Raw genomic sequence first — 13,536 nt, 5'->3', positions numbered from 1 at the left:
ATAGCTTACACGCAAGAGTATTGGTATAGATTTTAAAGGAGATTCCAAGGCTTGATGTAAGGGTATTTTTGGCTTCCTTGACTCATATCTTATAAGATCGACGTATTAATATCATATGGCTAAAACTGAAAAAATATGGCTCCCATCATCCCTCTCGCATAGATGTTTGTATATTTGTAATTGGAAGTATTCGGAGAAATTAATGCGCGTAAGCGATGCAGACGCTCAAAAATATAGTCATCAAAGTAGGTCACTGATTTTATTTTAAAAAATTGATGCTAAAAGACTGTCTAAGACACTATGTTTAACTCTCGTCAGGCTGATTTTGGGCGCACTCACCAAATTGAGGAACTTCACAACATTTTGCACCTTCATAAATTTCAAGATATATATATATATATTATATCCGATTAAGCTTGCGATGATAAATTCACTAAAATTACTATAAATATGCCTAGTTTTGGTTTAGTGTTTTTGAAGTAATTCTTTGCGGCATTAAAAAATAAATCCCCAAATTGCATAAAATCCACATTACATACTGCAGTTACTGTCCGTTTTCCTATACACAATACACAGTGCTCTTTCCCATTGACGCGTGACCTTTACAAATAGCCCTACGTTAACAGTATGGGGATATGACTAGTTAACGTCGCTGTGTGAAAAACAACCGGCCAATATTAAAAGTACTCTTCTAAAGTTCTAGAAAATATAGTTTTTAACATGTCCTAAATTTTAGCTAATTTAGATGTTTGGAAATATTCGTACTTTGGTGTTTTAGTTAATGTTATAGGTAATAGTACATTGCCTAGTTAACGTCGCTGTGTGAAAAATAACCGGCCAATATTAAAAGTACTCTTCTAAAATTCTAGACAATATAGTTTTGTAACATGTCCTAAATTTTTAGCTAATTTAGGTGTTTGGAGAGGGTCGTACTTTTGTGTTTTAGGAAGGACATGTAAACGACAAATAACACCAAAAATATGAAGAAATTATTTCCAAACCGTGTTAAGTCAAAAATCATTATGTTGCTCATTGTCAAGAATGCTGGTTTACAAAAAGCACGCCATTGTCTGATTTCGTGAACAAAGCCACACATAACATTGTTTCCTTTCGTTTCCTTTATAATCGGTTACCCAACTGAAGCTATGAATACCAGCTTTATTGCGATATCGCACATGAAAACAGTCACTTGTGCACAACCAGAGAAGATCCGATTTAATCAGTTGAGCTGTTTCAATGACTGTTATCTTGGTTTAATAGCTTTTAATGGGGTTAAGTCCTGCAAAGGTCGAGATGAATTCTACTGTAGACATGACTGCATCATGAGTACATAACATTTTAAGGAGTACATCGTGGTAGTACATAACGGAGCACTTTCCCTACACTTGTAGCTGAACAGTATTTATATCTTGTTCGATATCCCTGCCTTATTGCATATTTGATTTCAGCAACCCTTTTAAGCCTATCAGCTTAGCTAAGTGTATATTTTATTACCTAAAGGAGCAACATATACGCTTACTGATAATACACCACCTACATACTTGATACCGTATTGCAATGTTTTATGAAGTTGGAAATGGCATATAAAATGATTCAACTTTAGTAGTAGCATAATTTTGTATATGAATTTGGTTTAAAATATACTGTGGTTTTCGTATTTTTCTTCAATCTCTAAAACAGATTTAGCAAGGTATACTTTGCATTACCATTGTCTATTGCATAATTCTATACGTTGCAAGAGATCATAACATTTCTAACAAAGATATCAATGAACCTTTTGGTACCTAACACCATACACGTCATATAACGCACCTGTTCATATTAAGAAATTGACAGGAATGACAAAAATATGAATAATATTTAAAAATGTCTTAATAGATATCTTAACATCGTAGTGAGCGGTAAACACATAATTTTGTTTTATATATGGATTTACTAACTCAAAATAATATTAGTAATATATATAAAATAACTAATATTATTTTGAGTTACTGAATTTCATGTATAAAGCAAAATTATGTGTTTTTGAAAACCCTTTAAAATATTTAACGTTACCATGACAACAAGATAAAAAGTGTACCTTCCGATTGTCAAATCAATAATTAATGATTGAATTACTGTCAGCTGTTTTGAAATGCTATGAACTTCATGAAAATTGCTTTGTTCCTGAGAATTTAGCTGGAAGCTCCTGCAAATTCTGGTATAAACAGATTGTAACAATGCACAGAATCCAAGTTTCAATCATGCAGCTGATTTACAGATTTTACATGCATGTTCTATTCATTGATACATATATTTGTTCTAAAAATCTAACTTTAAAAATGACAAGCGTGGTTTTATTTGAACATACATTCTGCACATCTAAAAGAGCCTTTGGCGTTGCATGTACCAATCTCTTTATAGGGTGTTCCGAGTTCATGCCATTACACAACTGCAATTAAACATGAGACGAAAACGCGTGATCAATGTTATCCATCATGTTTCTTTACGCCAATGGTAACTACATTTTCTCTCTTCAACAAAATAATTCTCTTCCTTGGGAAAGACTTATCTCAGGCAAACAGGTACATGGGTACTAGTGAAAGACCTTTTCAGAATTGTATTTGAAGATGTTTTTAAGATATAAAAAAGGCAGAAGAGACATACAAGTGTATCAATTGGAATATTTTGATCGGTGTTCTTTTTTAAAACATGATGAATTTTAAGTCAATATATTAGCATGATGAATTTGTATTGTTTTTGTTGTATCAGAGTAAAATTTCAGCAAAAACAAATCAAGATTGTCGGTGCTTGACTATCATAAGGCCGTAACAAGCGTCACATAGGTATAGTTATAGTTATAGTTATAGTACGGGTACGGGTACGGGTACGGGTCCCGGACCATGAGTACGGGTACGGGTACGGGTCCCAAGCCATGGGTACGGGTACGGGTACAGGTCCCAGGTCATGGGTACAGGTACGGGTACAGGTCCCAGTCCATGAATACAGGTACAGTACGGGTCCAAAGTCAAAATAGGGTATGAGTACGGTACGGGTACGGGTCCGAAGCCACAGGTACAGGTAAGGAAATTGGGACTCGAGTACGGGTACAGGCCATGGGTACAGGTATGGAAATTGGGACATGTATGGGTCCAATTATAAACAAATTAATTAAACAAGTACAAAAAGAGATTAAATATTGGTGGTCATGGTGAATCTAGCCTAAATGTGGCATATTTTGGGATGCAAGTGAAAAAACTATGTCTATGTATGCACACCCAGACTGTGCAATACTAATTTCAACATATTTTAGTATATTTAGCAGTGATGTAGCTTTCGAGTCTGGACACGGACTCAAGTCCACTTTTTGCTGGACTCGGACTCGGCTCGGAATTGAACATTAAAAGGCTCAGCTCAGCTCGGTCAAAAATAGGACTCGGGCTCGAAGTCGACCCCAGTCTGATTCTAGTCCAATCAATCCGTGTACATGAACAATGTGGAAAAATTATTTATCTTAAAAGATCAATTGGAATTAAATTAATTGTCAATTTTCCAAGTACATTCATGCACATCTACACAATACACATCCAACAGATTATCCATTAGCTTAATCATTATAATTATTATCATTAATTATGCACATCTGGATTATTATATCCATGTTTTATTAATATTTTAAAACTCCTTTAAATCTCTTATAAAATCCCAAATTTCTGTATGGTAAGGACCTCTCTATTCATTTGTCTCAGATGCACTAGCCCAAGTCCCGGGCCCAAGCCTGGCACAAGAAGTATACTGTGAGCTCATGTGGCTGGCGGAAAATCTCACACCAGTCACCTTATCATTTGTTCTACATGTGTGCAGCATATATACAAGTAGTGGAGTGTATTTGAATGGGGAATATCAAAATGATTTAATAATAAAAGCTAAATTTACATGTGCGCAGCATTCATGTTCATTTTGTGTAGCCACTACTAGCCAGGGCTGGATTGATCTTTTTCAGGGCCCTGGACCAGGCTAAAATAAATTTAAGGGCACTTAATTAGCTTGCTATAGCTTTCCATTTACTCCCCTCCCAACCCCATTCATGATCAGAGGACTCACAGTGTGATTCATGAGTGGAGTTAACATGCACCGATATCTGGGAAGTGAGAGTATTCTATTCTCACTTTCCTGCATTTGTGTAACCATGTACTGTATGGTACCCGTACCCATGGGTACAGGTACAGATCCCTGACCATGAGTACAGGTACTGGTCCCATGCCATGAGTACAGGTACGGGTCCCAGGTCATGGGTACGGGTACGTGTACGGGTACGGTTCCCAGTCCATGAGTACTGGTACGGGTACGGGTCCGAAGTCAAAATAGGGCATGAGTACGGGTACGGGTACGGGTCCGAAGCCACGGGTACGAGTACGGGTACGGGTACTACAAGTCTGGCTAACATAGCCTGCTAGTGGTTAAAACAAAACACGAAAGCCGACTATTAAAAACAAAATAAGATATTTCACATGAATCTGTAATGTCTCTACTTGCCAAGTCAACGTCTAACTGGTCTATACAGTTAAAGTAATCACAGCAGCAGCGAAACTTTATTAGAGAATGGGACTTCTTTTTATGCTCTGATTAGTAGATCAACAATTATTTTCCATTTTAGGAGCCACAGTCAGCACGTGGGAGTTGGGACACCATCATAAGGCATATAGGCATGTGCACGACACGAAGCATAATGACCCCAATGTAAATCTCAAATATGTTTATACCACATTCTAGGGACTGTGTTCAATCCACCAGGTTATAATGCATGCTTAAAACATCGTGACGTCAATCCGTCTTGGAAAGAACTGAATGTCAAGAAGCTGAAACGGGCAACAAATGGCTATTGCTGTTAAAAAAGTGGGAGGCATCCAATGTCAGCAATGGAGTGGGACCTTCCCTAACATAACAAGGTCAGCAAGTCTGAGGAAGCCATAAATTATTTCTCTTTATAAATCGCTCTTCCCCGGGGGGGGTTCTTCCTGGTTGAAGGTATACGGGGATGTGCCACGGTTTTGGGGTACCTTTTCAGCGATTTTGGTATATCGATGGGTGGGTCTTCAGTGGAGACCAGTGCGCCCAATTGGGCGCATTTTGGAAAAAGTGCCTTTAAAGCGCCCAATTATGGCCAATTTGGGCGCTTTTTGGGTGCGCTTTTCTTGAAAATTGGTATACTGATGGGTAGCAAAAACAGCAAAAAGTAGGTATAGAGAAAGTCAGCATCCGAAAGTCTGCGTGGCACACCCCCGTACAAAATTTTTCGAAGAACCCCCCCCGGGCGCTCTTCCACATGTATTTCGCTTTGTATGAAATGAAAAAACTCCAAATCGTCAGATCAACACACCGTCAAGGACAACTCGACTTAAACCAAAATTGTATTTTATCATTAGTAAATTGAATATAAAATTCAAATTCACTAAGATTTCTAGCTAAATCGAGTCCGGCCAACATTTAATAGAGGCCGTTCACCCTGATTAAAGTCATGATATATCCCCCATACTTGAAACATTATGACTTTATTTTTCAATCTCTGAGATCATGGTGTCCATTGCTGCAGGATGTTTGCGACATTATTATAGCGACAGCATGGTTTTGCCATCAGGATTCGTGATAATAATGAACATGAACACGCCTTGTCATTTCGACATATTTGAAGTGCAAAGATGTGTTATATGCAATGACACGTATACCCGTCAAAAACCTGATCCAACGTAAAATGTTTAAAACCAGACATGCAAACCTTTATAGACAAAAGATTAATTTGAACACGAATTGTGGATATCATACGATTTCATCACGATATGGTAAACTCTCAAGAGTATAAAGAATTATGTGAATTGTATCTTGCCAAAAATAGATGTTCTTAATATTAACAATGATGAAATCAACAACATCAATCCAACAATACTGATGATGATCAACACAACAACAATATAATGATATGAAAAACAACTGCATCATATAAGTAATTGCCAACTAAAATCAAGCTTAATGTTTATACATTTGTTTATTTGTTTTGGTGTTTCAGAAGTACACATGTCTGTATTCTGGAGCGTGACAAAAGACAAACGAATCTTAACCCTCAAGGGGGCACGACCCTTAACATAATTTGCTCGGTTCAATAAATCGCTAAAATAAGCGTTCAAACGACTTACTAGTAAGTACTACTACGGCTAAAACGATATTATTTACCGCCAAAAAACTTTAGCTAATCGCGAGACCATCCTTTACGCTCATTTTAGCGAAAAACATTCATTACAACCACACCGTGGGTATGATTGTCGAAGAAACTTACAGGGGGTTGTAGCCCACCTCTTACAAACATATTATAAGCGATATTTAGAACGTGATATTTAGAATCAAATAGGGGTTCCATAAATCCTGTGCAACTCGCCAAGTTTGTACAACCCCAACAGTAAAGCGTGAAACCAAAAGTCAGTATGACAAGGATTTTTGTCTTTAAAGATTGATCATTTTTACTTAATAACGCTGACATTTGGAGTATGTCTGACTTTACATGTTATGCATTGATAATCACGTCTACAAAGTAGCACAGAGTTCATTTGTGATGAACCATATTGCCATCTTTGTTAGGACTGATTCATACTTCATGTATTCGACGTCGAATGCAACAAGTATTCGTTATTCGTTTTTTTTTTTTAATTCATTCAGCACCTTCTAATGAATGTCAATTAATTATATTTGACGTCGAATATCTATAATTGAACACAGAATTAAATAAACTGGTTTGCGTATGACGTCCTGTTAACCAGACCAAAAATGTCGTCAGGTCAGCAACCAATCACGCCGCGGCTTTGCACTGATGTCAGACGCATACTAGTCTTTTTAATTCGGTCTTCATGTAATATTGGGGAAATATTCTTTAGGAGTTAACTTAACATCTCGTGGGCATACCATTTCGCAAAGATTTATGAATAAATGGCTTATGGAAGATGTAAAAAAGACATAAAAAAATGGATTAAATAATTACCATGGCTGGAAATAGAATGTAAATATATTGAATAAGAAATGCTTGTTGCATCAAAAACCTGTAAACCGGGCCTTAGGATATTATGTAATACGCATAAAAGATTTTTATGTAAAACCAGTCTATAATTCACGCTATTATCGATTGTTAATAAGAACGCAATAATGTACGTTTCAATCTAGAAATTTAAATATACTATAGTGTCAGTAATATAAAAGAGCGATATGTTTCGGAACTTGTACTAAAATGTTTCATTACTTTAGTATATTTGATAATCTATATCAGCCAATTTTCTAACCATCATCTTATTTTACGAAAGAACCCTCCTTCTGCCTGGTTTACGATAAAAGCAGTATAAGACATATTGATATCTGAAGAACAATGTAAGAGAAAAATAATTTCCTAGGAGACGGTCTTCGGAAACAAATTCATTGTGGTTTGATAAATTGAGGAGTCTCTTATCATGAAATGTACTTCCTGGATGGGCCTATAATACAGACAGTAAACCCGGATGTTGGCGATCAAAATAAAAATGTGGATATCAAGAGTGATTTTGATATAAGTTTGGTCTCATGAAATGATACATTTTATCAGAGACAACGAACCACGATCTGGGTAATGAAGTACCTTTCTGTCATTTTCGAGAGAAATGTAATTTATTCAACCTATTTTCTAGTTACACACTCTTAGTGGAGATAAATGATGCATAATCATTGACAAAATAACCAGATATATCTACATGAGAATGTATTAAAGGGACATGCGACCAACAACCGTTGAAAGAACTGATAAACATATAGCACGCATTACGTTTCGCTACCTGGAGAGAATTGATCAAAAATTGAATTCCCTCCTGAGGTTGGTATCTGTCAATGAGTTGACCAGATCACAAGGATGTCATATAGCTACAGCACAAATGGTCAATGAGTTACATAAAAATGACCTTGTGTGGTATTTAGTTCCCAGGAAGTGAGTTTTGCCTGAGGCAATTTGTGGTTAAATGTTGATCCCTCACTACAAGAGTTATTACCGTCGATTTGGTTGAAAAAGGTGGTGAAACATGATCAAATCACTCTAGGTAACAAAACGTAATGCGTATAATTACGTTCATATCATTATTACTATACTAGCGTATAATGTTATCATGGTGTCCAAATGTGGATTCCTTGCCCGCATGGAGTGTCCTGACAAGAAACTAAGGCGTGAGAGAATAAATCAGCCTCACTAAAGTGGGACCGGTCTCTCTCTGTCCTAACTCTACATTTCCCCTGACATTTCGAGGTCAGGTACAAGTATATCATCAAAGGTCCAGCATCAGACCTATATTTGACTATGGTAAATGTTGACTGAAATCAATTTAGCTGGCCAGAATCTCAGTGAATTAATTTATAAACCTAACGATAATACCATTTGATTAAAATCGGGTTGTCCTTTGCGGGATGTTGATAACAATAGGAAGCAGTATACTCTGCTGAGTTTGGTATATTGCGACAGACGCTGTGGCAAATATGCGGAGGAGGAGGAGCAATTTTACAAGAAGATAAATGATATGACTGTATTATTAAGAATACATTCGATGATGCTTGTGACGCTTCTACGGCCTTATGATAGTCAACAACCGTGCTTAACAAATGGAGCACCGACAATCTTGATTTGTTTTTGCTGAAATTTTACTCTGATATGTCAAAAGCAATACAAATTAATCATGCTAATATAATGAATTAAAATTCATCATGGTTTAAAAAGAAAACCGATCAAATAAAAAGATACGATATGGATATTCCAATTGATGCACTTGTATGTCTCTGCCGTTTTGGTATCTAAAACATCTTCAAATACAATTCTGAAAAGGTCTTTCACTTGTCCCCTGTACCTGTTTGCCTGAGATATGTCTTTCCCAAGGAAGAGAATTATTTCGTTAAAGAGAGAAAATGTAGTTATCATTGGCGTAAAGAAACATAATGGATAACATTGATCACGTGTTTTCGTCTCATGTTTAATTGTAGTGGAGTGAGTGAGTTGTGTAATGGCATGAACTCTGAACACCCTATAAAGAGATTGGTACATGCAACGCCAAAGGCTCTTTTAGATGTGTAGAATGTATGTTCAAATAAAACCACGCTTGTCATTTTTAAAAGTTAGATATTTAGAACAAGTATGTATTAATGAATGGAACATGCATGTGAAATCTGTAAATCAGCTGTATGATTGGATTCTCTGCAAGGTTACAGTTTGTCTATACCAGAATTTACAGGAGCTTCCAGCTTAATTCTCAGCAACAAAGCAATTTTCATGAATTTCATAGCATATCAAAACAGCTGACAGTAATCCAATCATTAATTATTGATTTGACAACCGGAAGGTACATTTTGCATCTTGTTGTCATGATAACGTAAAATATTTTTACGGGGTTTTCAAAAACACATAATTTCGTTTTACATATGAATTTACTAACGCAAAATAATATTGAGCTAGTAAATCCATATATAAAACAAAATTATGTGTTTACAGCTCACTACGATATTAAGATATCTATTAAGACATTTTTATATATTATTCATATTTTTGTCATTCCTGTCAATTTCTTAATATGAACAGGTGCGTTATATGACGTGTATGGTGTTAGGTACCAAAAGGTTCATTGATATCTTTGTTAGAAATGTTATGATCTCTTGCAACGTATATAATTATGCAATAGACAATGGTAATGCAAAGTATACCTTCCTAAATCTGTTTTAGAGCTTGAAGAAAAATACGAAAACCACAGTAAATTTCAAACCAAATTCATTTACAAAATTATGCTACTACTAAAGTTGAATCATTTTATATGCCATTTCGAACTTCATAAAACATTGCAATACGGTATCAAGTACTAGTATGCAGGTGGTGTATATCAGTAAGCGTATATGTTGCTCCTTTAGGTATTAAAATATACACTTAGCTAAGCTGATAGGCTTAAAAGGATTGCTGAAATCAAATATGCAAAAGTATCGAGCAAAATGTAAATACTGTTCAGCTACATGAAAGTATAGGAAAAGTGCTCTGTTTATATACTACCACGATTACTCCTTAAATCGTATGTGCTAATATGGGTTATATACAATTTGGGGAATGTTTGTTTTCACAAAATGCCGCAAAGAATTACTTCAAATAACACTAAACCAAAACTAGGAATATTTATAGTCATTTTAGTGAATTTGTCATTGTAACTTGTACTTAATCAGAGATATTGAAATTTATGAAGTTCCCAATATGGTGAGTGCACCCAAATTCAGCCTGACAAGAGTTAAACATAGTGTTTTAGACAGTCGTTTAGCATCAATTTTTTTAAATAAAATCAATGACCTATTTTGATGACTATATTTTTGATCGTCTGCATCCCTTACGCGGATTAATTTCTCCGAAATATAATTAGAATTTGTCGGAATAAAAACATACTTCCAAATACAAACATAAAACCATCTATTCTTAAGGCGAGATGAATGGTGGTGGGGGGGGGGGCATATTTTTTCAGTTTTCGGCATATAACTAAACAACTGCTGTGTACTTAGAGAATAAAAGATAAGATTTTGTCTTTTGCCTATTCGCTACTGTGTCATAATGGATGGGCTGGCCAATATTTTGAGTAGTCGATAAAAATATACCGTTACTCTTGCGTGTAAGATTTATTTGAGTACAAACATCGCTTGGTCATGCTCCCCTCCAACTCGCCTTGAGGAAAGTTCCAAACCAGAAGGGCGGTATTGTCTGTCTCCTGGTGTGTTGTCAATGAGGAAACTCAGATGCTGCAATGATGTTAAAAAAAGACATCATCTTCGTAAATGGTGCCAACGGTGGAAATGACGGTTTATTAAACAATGAGTGAGTAATATCAAACTGCTTAATTTGAATTAAACAATTCGTCAAGTGGCGCCACCATTATCATATTAAAGACGACTAAGTCACAGGACATGTAACACAAAAGAATAGGCCATTCTTGAGAGTTTTAATGAACAAGTTACCTCTAAAATGCTCTAAAATGTTACTGTTAATATTGGAAAATATTTATCGACGGTAATATAAAAGTTATAAATCCATCGACGGAAATCATTGTCTAAACACTCCCCTCCTAATATTTTGCAAGGGGGCGACCCCCTACAAATCATAACAGAAGAAAACAAATAAAGCAAGATAAAAAAGGGAGCATGAAAAAACTGGACCACACCCCTTTAAATTTTAATTTATTTATAAATATTAAATTATGTATTTTCATACTAAGTTTAATTTCTGTAGAGTATTGCTTCTGGTGAACAAGGTTAACATTCAGCTTGCAAGCACAATCTGCACAATCATTTTGATGTTAATAGACAAATAATTGTAATCAAGGTATTTACTCATTTCATACCAAAACCTGAAGGCATACATGTACTTAACTTAATAGACCGTTATTTGCTTCGTTGGCACTGCACACGAAGATGATGGTTTATCATTCCAACATTGAGTTTTTCTCATTAAGAACTCACTACTCTCTAGAAGGCAAACAATATCGCTCGTATAGTTAAGAAATTTCCTTTAGTCAGACCATTACGAACCGTGGATATAAAACATGATAAGAATAAAAAGCCTTGCAGTTCTGATCCTAAGGGCTTCAAACAGGATAGATGGTTTTTGTGTGTTTGTGTTTGGAAGTATATAGTTTTCTTCCGACAAATTCTAGCAGATATTCGAAGAAATTAATTCGCTCAAGGGATGCATGATGCAGACGATCACGAATAAAAGATAAAGGACGTGAATAGATTTAATATAGAACTAGGCCATTGATTTTATAAGAAATTTTATGATAGAAGGTTATATAAGACATTATGCTTAACTCTCGTCAGGCTGATGTTGGGTGCATTCGACAAATTGGCGAGAGAATCACAACATCTTTGACTTGGTCACATTCAGTTTGTTAAAGAAATCTGTTCATGTTTAAATTTTAATGATGATTTCACACAAATTAGTATTAATATGCCAAGTGTTTGCTTAGGATTGAATTATTTCGTTGCAATTTGGAAAATTTTCAAACATTCATCAAATTGTATATATCCGATATAAACACAGCCAAATTAAAAAGTCGCCACTAGTTCCGTCCCCATTTAATCAGAGTCTGATGAGTTTATGGCAAAATAATTTATATAATAATTTTCTATACACTTTTTCACGTTACCATGACAACAAGTAGAACTTTAAAAATTACCCTCCGGCTACCAAATCAATAATTAATGATTAATAACTGTCAGATGTTTCCGTATTGTATAAAATCCAGAAAATGGTTTTGTTCGAGAGGACTTAGCTGGAAGCTCCAGCAAAGTTTGGTGTAAATATAATGTAACAATGCAGAGCATTCAAGTTTTAATCATGCAGCTGATTTACCGATTTCACATGCATTCTCGATACGTTAATAATAAGCTTATTCTAATATTCTTGACAAAAGTAATTCTTTGATTTCGTAAATACCTCGTTCATCTACACATCTACGGAAAGGTTTTTTGACAGTTGCATGTACCAAAAAATCTCTTTCCAGTGTGTCATTACATAACAGCAACAAACATGAGACGGAAATACGTGATCAATTTTAACCACCATGTTACCTCTATGTAACCTTGCAGTGAGTGTCTTAAACGCCAATAGTAACCACATTTTTCCCTTTTTGGCCTAGATTCAACAATAAATGTCGCTTTCTGAGGAAACACGTACATTTGGTACCATTAGAAAAAAATATTATCACCTACTCAACTTTGCAGAATTATATTTAGAGGCATTTTGATTCATAATAATAACAGAAGAAATATCATTTGTGTATTAGTTGGACCTTAGTGTACCATTTTTTAAAGATCGCTTTGGAAAAGAGTGAATTCATTATACTAAATTGTTTTGATATTTTCAGAATAAAAACAAGCACAGCCATTTGAGTTTTACAAGTTTGCAATGGTGTCACACCATCGACTGGAAGTGTAGATAATTATACAGTTTACTTATGTGCACTCAATGAGTGAAATTGAGAGTATAATAATAAATATAATAATAATAATAATAATAATAATAATAATAATAATAATAATAATAATAATAATAATAATAATAACTAGAGCGGTTCTCGGGTTGCGCGGTTTTCGGCATACGCGGTTGGTGTGTAAGGTTGTTGGGTGATGGTATGGTAGTGGTTGTGTTTAAATGTGAGTTTCTTTTCAGAACCCTGTATGGGCGAAGCCTGGATGGTGGATGGGGAGTGTGGGGTGATTAAAGAAGGAAATAATATGGAAATGTAATAGGACGCACAGCTGTGTAATGTTTATGTTTTACAAGATGCCCAGAGCACGGGTTGGGATATGGAAAATCCCCTCGTGGTGTCGAGTTCGCAACAGGTGTTGGTATTGCTTCACCAAAACAACCCAAGCCGTGTGTTGGAAGATTTTGTATGTTTAGACAGTTTTCTAGCAATGTTGACTGTACCCACCAAGTTTCATGCCCATACGACAGATTTTAGTAATTTGACCTCAGATGACCCATGA

The sequence above is a fragment of the Amphiura filiformis genome, chromosome 4 (genome assembly GCF_039555335.1).
Source record: "Amphiura filiformis chromosome 4, Afil_fr2py, whole genome shotgun sequence".
Classification (NCBI taxonomy): domain Eukaryota; kingdom Metazoa; phylum Echinodermata; class Ophiuroidea; order Amphilepidida; family Amphiuridae; genus Amphiura; species Amphiura filiformis.
The sequence above is the reverse complement of the archived record's forward strand: the minus strand, read 5'-3'. Positions refer to the sequence as shown.